Source organism: Triturus cristatus, chromosome 9 (assembly GCF_964204655.1).
Source record: "Triturus cristatus chromosome 9, aTriCri1.1, whole genome shotgun sequence".
NCBI classification, from domain to species: domain Eukaryota; kingdom Metazoa; phylum Chordata; class Amphibia; order Caudata; family Salamandridae; genus Triturus; species Triturus cristatus.
Window position 1 is genome coordinate 640,572,051 of NC_140592.1, and position 16,065 is coordinate 640,588,115.

Here is a 16,065-nt window from a genome sequence, read left to right on the forward strand (position 1 = left end):
ATTCCCTGGTGATAGCTACATATGGTGATAGTCCCTCCAAACATAGCAGTGAAATGCAGCTTAACCCCTTATATTTGAGGCTCCTTAAGATTCGGGAGGGATTAATTGACACAACAGAAAACTTTTTCAAAGAAAAGTGGGCTCAGTGGATTCGGCCTTCATGCTGTGGGAGGCGGATAAAACAGTTGTTAGGGGGCAGGGAGTATCTATGGTCGATGGGTATAATAAAAGAAAAGCAGAAACAGTTACTTGTCCTAGAAGATGAAATAGCCCAATTGGAGAAAGACCTAGTGACTGCAGTGTCCCCTGAACTCAAACATAAGTTGCTCCTTAAGCAGAAGGAATATGGAGATATCGCCGAAGAGGCGGCTAAAGCTCACTATCGAGCCACTCAAGGTCGGGTCTATGAAATAGGGGATAAAGGGAAGAAGCTTCTGGCATGGCTGTACCGACAAGAGCAGGCCTCCAGGTGGGTTTCTGAGAATGTCACGGAGGGCGGGGGTCGCCTCAAGGACAGGAAAAGTATAGCAGGGGCCTTTGCGGAATACTTCCAAGCAGTATACACCTCTGCAAGTGTATATTTAGGAGACGAGGCAAGAGAGCTGATGTCTACCCTTAGATCCCCTGTGTTGGATGAGGCAGAGGTGGAGGAGCTCAAGTTGGATTTGACCAAAGAAGAGGTTACCAAGGCAATTGGTGCCTTACAATCGGGAAAGGCGATGGGACTGTGTGGTCTTCCAATAGAATTGTTTAAAATTAATGCGTCTACCATTGCCCCTTATTTAATGGATATGTATGAAGAGAGTGTGGTTGAAGGCATCCCTCCTGAGGCACAAAGACTGGCGAATGTGGTGGTGATTCACAAACAGGGCAACCCACCAGAATGGCGCGGATCGTATCGGCCAATATCATTACTGAATCCAGAAGTGAAAATATTGGCAAAAATTCTGGCCACGTGCTTCCCAGTCGGGATTTATGTCGGGCAGGAACACGGCACTCAATTTGCGGAGGCTTCATGGGGTCTTGGGTAGAGCTCAAACTATACAAGAAGACGCTGTAATTATGTCGCTAGATGCAAACATGGCGTTTGATCTGATAGAATGGCCCTATCTCTTTATGGCGTTTGAACGGTATTGATTTGGCCCGAAATGTCTGTCTTGGGTGGGGCTGCTGTACTCAGAACCCTTGGCAAGAGTGACGGAGAATGGGGGTCGCTCTGCGCCCTTCGTCCTGCATAAGGGGATGCGGCAGGGATGTCCGCTGTCGCCTTTGATATTTGCTTTGGTCCTCGACCCATTGGCAATCTAGATCAGTGGGAATCCCATCATCAGAGGATTGAATTGGACGGTGGATTGGGAAGATAGAATTTCCCTTTATGCAGATGATATCTTATTGTATCTGGCCCAGTCCTATTATTCTATCCATAGAATACTCCACATATTCACCCTGATTCAGAAGTATTCTGGCTGTACAATAAATTGGGATAAGTCCTCAATCTACATTCTTTCTGGGAGATATATCATATCTATATATTATATATATTTGGCACCGCAACCCGTTCTGGAGGGCTTTCGCTATTTGGGAATTTACGTTACGACGGTTCTGACGGCCTTCTATGATAATAATTTGGCCCTGCCTCCGCGCCTTCTACAGGCCGATGTACAACACTGGAAGTCGCTGCCCTTCACACTATTGGGCAGGGCGGCTTTATATAAGATGATGGCTCTGCCCCGATTTGTTTACGCATTACAAAATACGCCCTTCCCCGTTCCAAATATTTTCAGGCTGTAGAATCAGAGGTCAGGACCCTTTTGTGGAACACTGGAAATCCCCGTATCTCACGAAGAGCTGGTACGATGGTGGGATTGCTCTTCCGGCACTCAAGAGTTACTACTGAGCTTCATAACTAGTGGTCACTAATCACTGGGTACATTGGCTGGTCGATGAACCTGCCTATAGGATGGATAGGTATAATATGACAACTGGCTCTTACCAACGGGCACTCTATGGAGGACAAAAGAATGCCCTGGTATACACCCCGACTGCAAATACGGTGGTATTGTGGCACGCTGCGACCTCTGTCTTGGGCTGTAAAAATAGGATTACGCTTGCCACCCCCTTCTTTGACTCTGATTGACTCGGGCTCCTGGCTCATATTCCCGGGTTTTGCAAGTGGGATCTCATTGAGCTCTCAACAGTAGGTGACTTATGGGCGAGAGGCAGGGTGGTCTATTTTAGTGATCTACGACGTGATCATGATCTGAATCCGGGGGAAACCTTTCGATACCTGAAGGTGCGTAGCGTATTGTATAAGGCTGTCCCCATGGGCACGGACCTCCAAGCAGCCTCGCCATTGGAAGATAGACTTCTAGATGATTATTTAAAGGACAAAGTCATCTCATTGACCTATAGGAAGATTTTAAATAATTCCCCAGATGCCTTAGGGAAGATCTGTTCTAAGTGCGTGGAGGATGTGGGAAATCTAGACGATGAAGAGTGGCAGGAAGCGCTGGCATCTCCTCGAGAGGTTGCGGTGCGCTCCAGATTTAAATTGGTCCAGCTTAAGCTCCTCCACAGAGTTTATTATACAGGCGTTGCGTTATCCAGGATGGGCGTTTTGGGCTCCCCACAGTGTCCCCGGGGTTGTGGGCAAGTGGGCACATACTTACACCAGTGGTGAGAATGTCCAAGTATACGGCAGTATTGTAGGAAAGTGACCTAAAAGATGTGGGAAGTTTGTGGGGAAAGTATGGAAGTCACCCACGACTTTGCTTTCTGAACTTATGGGAAGTGACTGACCTGACGGCTAAAGAAAGGATCTGGGTCTCCCTTGGGAATGTAGTTGTGAAACATAATATAGCCAGAACTTGGAAGGGAGACACGGTACCCAAACTCCGTGACTGGGAAACAGATATGGACTGGTGTATGCAGACAGAGAGGGTGGTCTATGAAGGGTGGGGTTGCCCGGAGAAGTGGACCAAGATCTGGGGTGACTGGAATAAAGTGAGGGGAGTGTTGTGTGAGCCGTTTCTTGATCCCTCTACACAAGATGGTATGACTCTGTGACATCATTGGTCATGATGTAGAAATTGATGTTCTGTAATGTGATGGAGATGTTGGGCTACATTGACAAATCAATGGTGGTTTTGGTACTTATGCACAATGTCACTTTATTATATGCTGTCATACGTTTGTTTTTCTTAGTCAATAAAAAGATTTATAAAAAAAAAAAGTCCACAGTAGTCTCTGAAGTGATCTTTTCCATCACCCACTTCCCTCTTTGGCCCATTGTCATTCATGGTCCAACCAGTAATTCCACTACCTGTGAACAAATAATGCAAGGCTTTGTTGAGTTATTGCTTGCACCTCACAACATACACTCCCTCACACATCTAATAACCTGCCATCCATGCTATACCAGCAGAACTGTTCATGCGCTCTTCTCTTGATCCTTGACACTCCTACATTGCCTTAGTGGCTTATGTATAAAATCTACTACTTTGGACCAAAAGGAGGTACAACATGGTCAAGGTGTAGCAGAATATTTCCTTTGATTGCTATTTCCTTTTGAATCTCACCATAAACCCTTTCTTCAACACATAACTTCCTTTCTTCAAGCGATCTCAGCTAACCCTGCTAACTGACGGCCACCATTACTGGATGCACATCAGTTTCCTGATTCCACCATTCCTCAGTCACATTTGCCCTCATCACCTCATTACTAAACACACCACCCCCATCTTTCAAAGTTTAAGCTGCTTCACACTCATTTGCTTGTCCGGAGTATGCTTCTTAATTCTTTAAAGGCATACGAGACATGCACTCTGCAAGCACACTACATTTCTTTGGATCATTTTCCATTTTGTACTGAAATACCTGTAATTATGTAGCCAAACTTGACAGTCATGTCTTGAACACTCTGTCACCCCCTTGATAAACTATTATTTACTAGTGGCTTATGTTCTGTATGGTAAATTTCACCTGACCAAGGAGTATTCTTCACTATTCCACCTCCCAACTGGTTGCGAGAAGTTCCTACTCAATGGCTGAGTAGACCCCTTCTGCTTTGATCCAAATCATAGCCATTTCTTGTTATTACCAAGTTGCATTAAAACAGCACCCCCACTACTGTTGCATGCATGAACTGTCAATAAACACTCATTGCCTACTACAAATGACTTAATTGAAGGCACACAAAGAATTTCGCTCTTAATCCCATCAAATGGTCTGTCTTGATCAATGCCTCAATTTTGCATTTTCATTTAACATTTTCTAAAATGCGCAAAACTTCTTAAGAATACCCATCCAAAAATACTGCATAAAACTCAGTCAAGCCCAGAAATATAGCAGTTGTGGTTTGGCTGCTTCCAAAACTTCAGTAACGTGGCTCTGCTTCATTATGATTTTGTCGTTCGAAATACTGCAGCTCAAATATTCCTGTTCCAGGTTCGTATTGTATTCCTGCTGATTTTCGTCATAGACTAAGATATCATGCTGGAACACAAGTGCTCTAGTTACACCTTTTAAAATTGCCTTCATGGGCTTGTGGAAGAGATACACAGCATTCGCAGACCAGGCAGCATTTTTTATTTTTCCATATTGGAATAGCCCTTCTTGTGTTACTGATGCCACTGAATACGTGGACTGTACATCTACCTATCTGATGATAAGCACACACTAAGTCAAGTGTAGAAAACAACGTTCCTCTTGCCAGTGAGGATACAATTTTGTGTAATATTTGAGCCAATACCACATGATTAAAGAACAGTGAGGAACTTTTTCCTGTCATCTCTGAGATGTAAAAACAGTACGATGACTGTAATATACTTGGATCAATGACATTCTATGATGGCGGCGATAAAATCTGGAATGACGATTGTGTAATGGTGGTCCTTTCTTCCTTTCCACTGCAGGGGAGCCGAACAGAGTATGTAGCCACCTGCACGTAAATGAATTGTTTCACAAGGGGCATTTGAGAAAGGCTTGATGCCGAAACGCGTCATGCCCAGTGCAAATTAAATGAACATTGAACCCGCAAGAGTGCTCAAGTTATGTACCTGGTGAAGGGACTTTGGTTTATAATATATCGGTGCAGGCCATATGCACTCCGGAGGCACCCATCAGCAAAGAGCTTGGCACTTTGTTGGAGTATTAAATTTGAAACCTGCCAGAACCGCTGTGGCTGTGAATATTAAATATGTACCTGCTGACAGCAAGTTGGGGCGTGACCATATGGCTAGGTGGAGGTCACTGGGACTGAGCACCTTCAGGTACAAAACTTTGATTGGGCAGTATGCGGCAGATGAATGGGTTATCGTGCTATGCTAGTGCTTCCCAGAAAAAGGAACAGTGGAATGATATGGTATCAGCGCATGATTAAAGAACAGTGAGGAACTTTTTCCTATCCTCACTGAGATGTAAAAACAATACGATGACTATAATATACTTGGATCAATGACATGCTATGATGGCGGCGATACAGTCTGGAAAAACGATTTTGTAATGGTGGTCCTTTCTTTCTTTCCACTGCAGGGGAGCCGATCACAGTATTTAACCACCTGCACATAAATGAATTGTTTCACAAGGGGCATTTGAGAAAGGCTTGATGCCGAAACGCGTCATGCCCAGTGTGCAAATAAAATGAACATTAAAACCCTCAAGAGTGCTCCTGTTATGCTCCTGGTGGAGGGACTTTGGTGTATAATATATTGGTGTAGGCCACATGCACTCCGGAGGCACCCATCAGCAGAGAGTGTGGTGGAACTTTGTTGGAATATATATATATATATATATATATATATATATATATATATATATATTCACTGAAAAAACCATAGGTTTCACACATGTTATAGTTAGCGGAAATTTTACTGATAAAAAACCAATGAAATTCCCCCGTTATAGTTAGTGCAGGCAACTATAACTCACGCGACCGCAATCCTCTGCTGATGCTAATACTGTATTTAGACACTTATTTGCCCATGTCTTCTTCCATAAATTTTTAGCTATACATATATTACAAATATTTTTTTTTCATAAAGACACATATGTCATCAGCAGAAGATTGCGGTCGCGTGAGTTATAGTTGCCTGCACTAACTATAACGGGGGAATTTCATTGGTTTTTTATCAGTAAAATTTCCGCTAACTATAACATGTGTGAAACCTATGGTTTTTTCAGTGAATTTGCAAGGTTTTTTAAATGCTAATTCCTAACTATAACGTGTGTGAAACCTATGGTTTTTTCAGTGAATTTGTACGGTTTTTTAAATGCTAAGTTACTTTACGCCATTCGTGGCGTGCGCGCCCACTTAACGCAGTTCGTTCCGTGCGCGCACGGTGCGCTTCGCGCACCGCGCGCCCACTTTACGCAGTTAGTGCCGTGCACGCACGGTGGGCATGCGGTGCGCTACGCGCACCGCGTGCCCACGTTACGCTAGATGGGCCATGTACGCACGATGCGCTTCGCGCACCGTGCGCACATGGAGGACATATGATGCACTTCGTTTTGAAAGGTAATATTTAAATTTTTCACAACTCTAATAAGCCATGCACAAATGGTGCCCTTCGGGCACCATTTGCACACGGGGTGGGGAGAGTGTGGATAATTTTTTTTTTTAAATATTTTTTTACCGTACGCGTACGGTAAGCGTAATCGGCGAAATTAGCGAAAAAATAAAAATTTCGTTTTTGGCCTTGGGGGTTTCTTTGGGGACTCCCTCAACATGGCTAGGTGTTTTGGAGCTGTCCAAACAGCCCCTTTACATGTTTTTGTGCTTTGTATTTTAATCCACACTCTCAGTGCGAGAGAGAAAATGGCGGCCGCCGCTTCCTGGTTTCGGCTGATTCGAATGTTTACTAAGATCTAAGAGCCAATCAGAATCGCGCTCGCGCACGCCACCGTACGCGTACGGTAAGCGTACCGTAAGCGCACCGTAAGCTGGCTCAGATATATATATTGATTTAAAGGCTATTTTCTCAGAATCTACTGAACAGATTTACACCAAACCTACAAAAGGCACTTCCTTGACCTGAGGACTACCTCTCTGCCAAATTTCTAGTAATTCTGTTCAGCCGTTCGGGCTGTAGCTGTGTCTAAAGGTCCTATGGAAAAATGCATGGGAAAAATGCGTTTTGGGACCCCCCTTTTATCTCAGCCCCCGCTTGACGAATCCCCCCGAGACTTTCAGGGTAGGAGCGGAGTGTAGCGCCCCACCTATTTTGAAAAATTCGCGAGGATTCGTCGCCCGGCGCCAAAGTTATTCAAAATAGAATGTTGCGGATTTCCTATGGAAACGTGGTCCTAACTATAACTACCTACTGGCGACCGCCAGTAGGTAATATATATATATATATATATATATATATATATATATATATATATATATATATATATAAAATTCACAGAAAAAACCATAGGTTTCAGGGGTGTTATAGTTAGCTGGACATTTCACTCGTACAAAACCATAGAAATTCCTCCGTTATAGTTAGTTCTGCTATCTATAACTCGCGCACCCGCAATGCACTGCTGATGTCACATATTGCATCACTCATGACATGGTCAGTGATATCACTGATGACATCACTGATGACATCTCAAATGACATCACTGATGACATCACTGATGACATCATCCAGTGAATGTGGTTTAGTTTGAAATTTAAATATGTATTATATATATATACCAATCTGTATTGAAGATTGAGTGGATATATAACTGTCTGGATAGAGGATTTAGTAGCTGTCTGACTGTCTAAGTGAGTAATTAAAAGTGCCTCACTTAATACATGGATTAGTAACTAAACTAGGTGAATGTGTGCATCACTGTCTCTGTTGTTGTATAACATGCTGCATCAGTTGGTCACTAACTACATGAGTGTGTATATGAGTTATTGATTAGTTGGGTGAGTATTTGTATGGGACACTGAGTTTGTGTGTTTGGATGGGGTGTGTGTAACTCTATGCATAGATGTGTGAATGGTTGATTGACTAAGTATATAGGTTTAAGAGTGCTTGTGGAAACAGTTGTTTGGGTGACCGAGTGTATTTATTTGTGTGTTGGTGAGCGAATATATGTTTTAGTTGGACATCTTCAACAAAGTAAAAAAATAAAAGGCATTGTATGTGAGAGTTGGTGTATATAAATAAGTATATATAGGAGTCAGTGATTGTGAGAGTAACTATATGAATGAGCGTATAATTGTAATGGTGATTTTTTAACATATTAAGTTATCTATGTGTTTGAATAAATGAGGTGTTGTGTGTATAATTGTGTAAGTGAGTAAATGTAAGTGTGATTAATTTATTTCATGAGTGAGTAGTATGACTGCATAACCGACTAAGATGACTGCTGATGTGTCAATGTCTATATATGTGTATAAGTGCATTTGATAGTATTCTATTAATTAGTGACTGCATGTATAAGTGATTCTGTTTTTGAATGGGTAGTTGTGTGTGTAGACTTAGGAATCAGTGAGTGGGTATGTAGTAACTGGTATTGGTGTGTCAATGGTTTCAAATATGGTACTCTGTATTTTACAGTGAGTGATGAAAGGTTATACTAGTGTATGATGAGGTGTATCAGATTGTCACGTGGATGATGTCATCAGTGATGTCATTTCAGATGTCATCAGTGATGTCATCAGTGATGTCACTGACCATGTCATGAATGATGTACTATGTGACATCATCAGCAGTGCATTGCGGGCGCGTGAGTTATAGTTAGCAGAACTAACTATAACAGAGGAATTTCTATGGTTTTGTACGAGTGAAATGTCCAGCTAACTATAACACCCCTGAAATCTATGGTCTTTTCTGTGAATTTCTAAGGTTTTTTAAATGCTAATTTCTAACTATAACGTCTCTGAAACCTATGGTTTTTTCAGTGAATTTCAAAGCTTTTTTAAATGTTAATTTCTAACTATAACGTCTCTGAAACCTATGGTTTTTTCAGTGAATTTCAAAGTTTTTTTAAATGCTAATTTTTAAGTGTAATAGTAGTTATACCTATTTTTTCCACAGATTTTCTTCAGTTTTTTTAACTGTTTATTTATAAATATTTTATTCATTAAATAACATTATATATTTTTCAGAAAATTGCAAAAATAAAAATAAAAAATGAAAACTAAAATATTGTTTAATTTTTTTGTTTATGTTATTATATTTGTATTATTTTCTTTTTTCAATTTTATTATTCCCCCCAAAAATTCGGAGTCGCGCACCCAAAGCGTACACATCACGGTGGGTGCGCGGATTCTAGACGCCATTTTAGAAACGTCATGAAGGACTGGGGTATTGATTTTCCCCTTTGAGTTACATTGAAAAAGAGGAGATTGTAGACAGGAGACAGATCAAATAAGGCCCATTTGAGCTTAAAAACATTGGACGTTTCCTGGCTGAATCGGGTCTGTTGGCAAGTATGGTTGTGCTACCACTGCCTCTTCCTTCTGCCCACAATGGTCTATTATATTGCCACAGCTACTCTTGCCAGTCCTGTATTGTTGGTTTGTTGCCCCAGCCCCCCTTTCCACTGCCCTCCATAGTCTGTTGTGCTGCCACTGCCCTTCCTGCCTGCCCAGTGTGGTCAAATTGTTGCCTCTGCACCCTCCTACCTGCCTTTAATTTTCCGAGTCCGTGCCCCTGGCCTCTGCCTCTCAACAGTATCCTAATGAACAACTAGATTGCTAACATTCTATATTTATTACAAAAGTGTGGAACGCCTGACGTCATCTTGATGTAATCAAAACTGTAATACCTAGAGCATTTCCTTTAGAAATTACATATATGAGAGGGTTTTATTTGCATCAAAATTGTGGTTAGTGCTTTAAAAAACGAAAATAAGGACATATTTTCTGAGTTTTCAAATAGCGACAAAGCACTTTTAAATTATTTGTTATCTTTATGGTTTTTTATCTAGTTGACCACTTGATTAAATGTTGCACTTAGGGGAGAGGATGTGGTGTTACTTCACGAGCTGCAGACTTTGCGACTGGGGAACCAGGTTGGAGTTTCTGCTTCAGCTCGACATTCTGTGATTCTGGTCAAATCACTTAATCTCTCCATGTCTACAACCAAAATTAATTTGTTCTTGTGTGATGTAACCAATGCTCATGTAAAGCACTCCAATACCTGACAAATCTGCACTATATAAAACTGCAAAAACACAAAAAATAAAAAGTGTTTTGCACACTTCTGTCATTGGGCTACATGTGGGCTACATCTGGGTGATATTTGTGCTGCATTTGGGCTCTTTTGTCTCTGGTGGCCATCTTGGGAGATTTATTTGTTATGAAGTTTCCTAATTTCCTCATTTACTGCAGTCTCCTCAGTAGGAAATGCTTTCAGTTTTTTACTATGATTCCATCAAGAAGGTATTCAGATATGTCACACATTTGCCATAAATTCTGAATGTTAGCACACTAGTTGCTCATTAGATCACTGTAGTAAAGCTACTGCTCACCACGGAAGTCTGCTGCTGGTGCCCTAATTTTTCTTTCTTCAGCACTAATCATAATTTCTATGGCAAAATGAGCCCCCTCATTGTGTTCCTTTTTAAATTAAATGTTTTAAGTGATATCAGTTTATTCCAATCAAGATGGCTTCAGGTGTGCCATACTTTTGTCATAAGTAAGACAGTAAGCACTCTAGTTGTTCTTAAGAACACTCTGGGACATTCTGTCATTGGGCTATACTTAGGCTACATCTGGTGGATAATTGTGCTACATTTGGGCTCTTTTGTCTCTGGTGGCCATCTTGGGAGACTTATTTGTTATGAAGTTTCCTAATTTCCTCATTTACTGCAGTCTCCTCAGTAGGAAATACTTTTGTTTTTTTACTTTGGTTCCATCAAGAAGGCATTCAGATGTGTCACACATTTGCCATAAATTCTGAATGTTAGCACTCTAGTTGCTCATTAGATCACTGTAGTAAAGCTACTGCTCACCAGGGAAGTCTGCTGCTGGTATTCAAAGTGCATGTTTCAGTCTGCATGTCAGATTTTTTTAATGAAATAGAAGAGGATTTGAGAAGTCAAAATGTGCCCTAATTTTTCTTTCTACAGCACTATTCATAATTTCTATAGCAAAATGAACCCCCTCATTTTGTTCCTTTGCAAATGAAATGTTTTAAGTGTTACCACTTTATTCCAATCAAGATGGCTTCAGGTGTGCCATACGTTTGTCATAAGTAAGACTGTTAGCGCTCTAGTTGTTCTTTAGAACACTCTGGGACATTCTGTCATTGGGCTATACTTGGGCTACATCTGGGTGATATTTGTGCTACATTTGGGCTCGTTTGTCTCTGGTGGCCATCTTGGGAGACTTATTTTTTATGAAGTTTCCTAATTTCCTCATTTACTACAGTCTCCTCAGTAAGAATTACTTTCAGTTTTTTACATTTGATTCCATCAAGAAGGCATTCAGATGTGTCACACATTTGCCATAAATTCTGAATGTTAGTACTCTAGTTGCTCATTAGATCACTGTAGTAAAGCTACTGCTCACCAGGGAAGTCTGCTGCTGGTATTGAAAGTGCATGTTTCTGTCTGCATGTCAGAATTTTTTAATGAAATAGAAGAGGATTTGAGAAGTCACTCAAAATGTGCCCTAAGTTTTCTTTCTGCAGCCCTAATCATACTTTCTATGGCAAAATGAACCCCCTCATTTTGTTCCTTTTTAAATTAAATGTTTTAAGAGTTACCACTTTATTCTAATCAAGATGGCTTCAGGTGTGCAATACGTTTGTCATAAGTAGGACTGTTAGTGCTCTAGTTGTTCTTTAGAACACTCTGGGAAGCTGCAGTAGAAAACAAAGGAATTAACTGACAGTCTCTGCCCTTGTTGGATGTTCATGTTTTACTGAGAATGTCAGACTTCATTCTCACATGACTGAGAAAGATAATGTGAATTTATAGAAAATATGCTCTCAGTTTAGCTTATAGATCACCTTCCAAACCTCTGTGGGAAAAGCATGAGAAAATAGTTTTCTCTCAAACATGATTCATGATATCCCAGCAGAAGGCTTTTTCACATGGTAAAATCACCTTAGAACACACTACAATTCCTAAAATGAGTATGGTACCATCAACAAATGATTTATAACGTAACTAAAGTCTTAAAACCTTCTATTAACTGCAATGCTTTCTAATGAGGTGCTATCATGTATATTGGTCCCAAGATGGCTGCCAACACTTCTTGGATGAAGTGCTGACAGCCAATCAGATCTCACGATGAGATGTGTGGTTAGGCTCCACCCAGATATATCTGTGATTTTACTTTTGATTTTCTCAGCAACTACTGAACGGATTTACACCATTTAACCAAAAGGCACGAGTGTGAACCAAGGGCTACCTCTTTGCAAACTTTGGTGCAATTCTGTTCAGCAGTTTGGGCTGTAGCTGTGATTAAAGCTTCCTATGGAAAATTGCATGGGGAAAACATGTTTTGGGACCCCCCTTTTTTCTCGGCCCCCGCTTGACGAATCACCCCGAGACTTTCAGGATAGGAGCGGACCGGAGTGCCCCACCAGTTTTGAAAATTTCATGAACATTCGTCAACCAGCGCCAAAGTTATTCCAAATAGAATGTTGCGGATTTCCTATGGATAATAGGTCCTAACTATAACTACCTACTGGCGACTGCCAGTAGGTAATATATATATATTATCACAGGATCCATGCCCCTCTGGCAGATTCTGTGATATGCAGAACCTATGTAGCGTCCAAGGAGCCAAATACATTTTTACACAAGGGAAAAAAATCACAGAGCAACTATGCAGACCAGATACTTCATTCTCACGATGGGTGAGATCGGGTTCCTGGCCACAGTGCTGTAGCTGTGCATAGAGGAGATTGGTCACATGGCGGTTGGGTGCAGGGCATGACCACATGCAGGGACTATGGTAATGAGCAGAGAATGTTAGACACAAGGTTGAGCTACAGGACAGGCTGTGACAATTCCCGACTGTACATGTCCTCCCCAGTAATTGGACGCTGAGAGACACTTGTTAAGTATAGCACCTGCAGATCATATTGCTGTATACTCGCTGTAATTTGGTTTCATGACTTTTGGTCGTATCACGAATTAAACTGATATCTAATTCTTTGCAGCATAATTTAAAGTTAACAGAGAATGCAATCAGAGATGAGATGAATACATTCTCTCTCACGTCTCAGAAACATTCAGGAAGAAAATTAGGGCAGAGTCCACAAATAACAGAAGAGCATTACATACAACATAGAAAATGGTGCAGCAAAAAGAAAATAGGGTGGAAACGTAACAAATTAAAAGATGAATGAATGTCAAATTATAGTTTGGATATGTAGATGCTCTGAAATAATAACTTTTTTCTCATGTTTCAGCATGAAAAATTGAAAGAAGTGATAAACACAACTCCTGGAAGATACTTATACAGAGAACGTTTATGAAATACATGAAAGACAGCCTCAACAAAGGTCGCTATGGAACCACACACGTATCTTCACCATCCAACAATGAGCTCCTTCAATTTCTCCTACACCCCAGTAGGAGGCCACCATGATAAAGTTCCCTCCAGAATGAACATTCCTTACCTGATTACAGAAGCAGTCACCGCCCTATTGGCCATTACTGGCAACCTATTCATCTGCATGGCTGTGCTGTGGGAGAAAAAGCTACGAACAGCCACCAATTACTTCCTTGTATCTCTGGCAACAGCGGACACCTTAGTAGGGGCAGTAGGAATTCCATGTGCCATAATGCTAGATATTGGGGTGCCACAGTGCAACTATTACTTATGCATGATGATGATTTGCAACTTGATACTTTTCACAATGGCCTCAGTATATGGACTGCTGGCCATTGCAGTGGAGCGGTATATCTCCATCTTGAGGCCTTTTCAGTATGCATCGTTGATGACCACCAAGAAGTCTTTGCTATTCATCCTAGCCTGTTGGGTTCTAGCTCTGCTTACAAGTCTTATTCCTCTCATGGGTTGGCATAAGCCCTTTGCTCCAGATGATGAATGTCTCTTTGACAGCCTCATGTATGACTCTTATATAGTCTACTTCATCTTTTTTGCGTGTATGCTTGCACCCTTGTGTGTCATGTTTTTCCTTTACGCACGAATCTTCATAGAGATAAAGCACCAGATTCGATGGATTGTTAAATGGGATGTAGAAGTGAGCAGACGAGAGAGGCGCCGTATAGTTATTTGGAAGGAGTTGCAGACAGCCATCTCTCTCTTTATTGTTCTCTTCTGTTTTGTCCTGTGTTGGTTCCCACTCCAAATACTCAACGCTATCCGGCTGTTTAGGCCCTCCTGCCACATTCCTGATAATCTTATTCTTTTTGCGGTTATCCTCTCCCACTTCAACTCTGCAATAAATCCAGTTGTGTATGTCTTCCGAATGAGGTCTTTCAGGAAGGCGTTTGAGACTATATTTTCAGGTGTTTGCTACCCACCACCTGTTGTTCAGTTAGTTGAGTCTAGTACAACCCACTCATTTGACATTAAGGGGCGCAAATGGAAAATAAGGACAACTCCACTGCCTGGCAGGTGACTCTCCATTACAGGGCTTTATCATTCATACAGCAGTTCACCAGTCATTAAAAATGCAATTGGCATGCTCATGTTTGAACAAACTTTGAATCAGGTCCTGAAAACATGCAATTATTAGATATGTCTGGCATGAAATGTTACAAAATGTCCACTCTAATTCCACCATTCAACAAAGTAGGGGTCTGGTTGTTTCGAAGTTGGATTATTGTAGTGTAATGTATAAAAGTATCCATGTACCTTCTACAACCACAGAATGGTATGGCTGAGATACATAAAGAACATTATCCTTAGGTGTTATCTCCTGGTGAGATTCAGTGTAAACTTTAAGACCTTGCACCGCACACACAGAGCAAGGACAGGAAAGGGTCAGGTCTATTTCAGTAAGCTATTTTGATACCTGTGTACACTCCATATCATTAAGAACGAGGGACAATAGGTTGAGGGAAACATGGCAGCTTAAGAAAATTGGTGCTCAGAACCTGACATGACATTACGAAGAACATTTAAACACCCAGCATGATACTATGAGATTAATGGATATAAAAAAGCAAAACACCACTGTTAAAGAGAGGTTTTCAGGGCTAGAAGGCTCAAAAATATTTTCACAATATTAAAACACCAACCCACTTAGAGTTCTGAAGGCTGCCCTTGTGTGTTTAACAAAGAAAATAATAAAATAAGACAACATCATAGAGAAATAACATGATTATATTGTAGTAATTTGGTCCTTCTGCCGGTGTGGTCCACAAGCAGGCTGGATGATTTCAAAATATTGCCATAATTGTTATCAAAGATGTTTTATCCATTCCAAATTACGCCATAGAATGTTCAAAGGGGATCCAGGATGAACACAATGAAGACAGTGGAGTACAATAAACAGTTCCTAAAGGTACGTGTGATATCTTCCAGCGTGTGGGAGTTTATCTTTCCATTGTCATCTCTCCGCTCCCCTTTCCCTGTTCTCCTTGGTTCTTCCCCTGATTGTCTGAGGGCATATGATTCGTTTGGAATGTTGGGGAGACAAGATTCCAGGTGAAGCGCCCTGGCTTTGTGTAAGAAGGCAGACCAGTATGAGCTGTGGCTGAGGCGTTTGTTTATTAACTTGTCTTAATAAACCTGAGTTTTACTCATCACTCATTCCTGTGCTGGATCTTCTTTTTTCTACACTGGTGACATAGGGCGGGATATTATACAGCAGTGTTTTAAACTTCTTATGGGAGAGCAGTGTTTTCAAAGGCATTTTACTTCATTTTTAAAGTACACTGTTAATGCTCATCAGGGGATGAGAATAATATATATTTTTTTTGTATTGCTCAGTGTGTGAAGTACAAAGAACTAGTCCTTTAGGTGAAGTGCGGACAGTGTAAAGTCCACACACTATGAGCCATCAAAGCTATAACATTAACCCTCCCCAGCCTTTCTGGATTTCTGGTGTTGAGCCAACTTTAAAGTGGTTGGAATGGAAGGCTTACTTCAATAATCACATTGAAGCTTTGGATAAGGATGTCAAAATGTCTGCGGCACAGAAGAAA

General features: G+C 41.2%; 1 pseudogene across 2 annotated transcripts in view; it reads left to right on the forward strand.

Moving 5' to 3' along the window:
• Window positions 1-15,670, forward strand: part of LOC146798419 (adenosine receptor A1 pseudogene) — a 39,896-nt pseudogene extending 24,226 nt beyond the window's left edge. For both annotated transcript variants that reach the window (XR_014968688.1, XR_014968689.1), the window contains exon 2: window positions 13,356-15,670. The product of XR_014968688.1 is annotated as an adenosine receptor A1 pseudogene, transcript variant X1 (transcript). The remainder of the gene's footprint in view (window positions 1-13,355) is intronic.
• The last annotated feature ends 395 nt before the right edge of the window (window positions 15,671-16,065 follow it).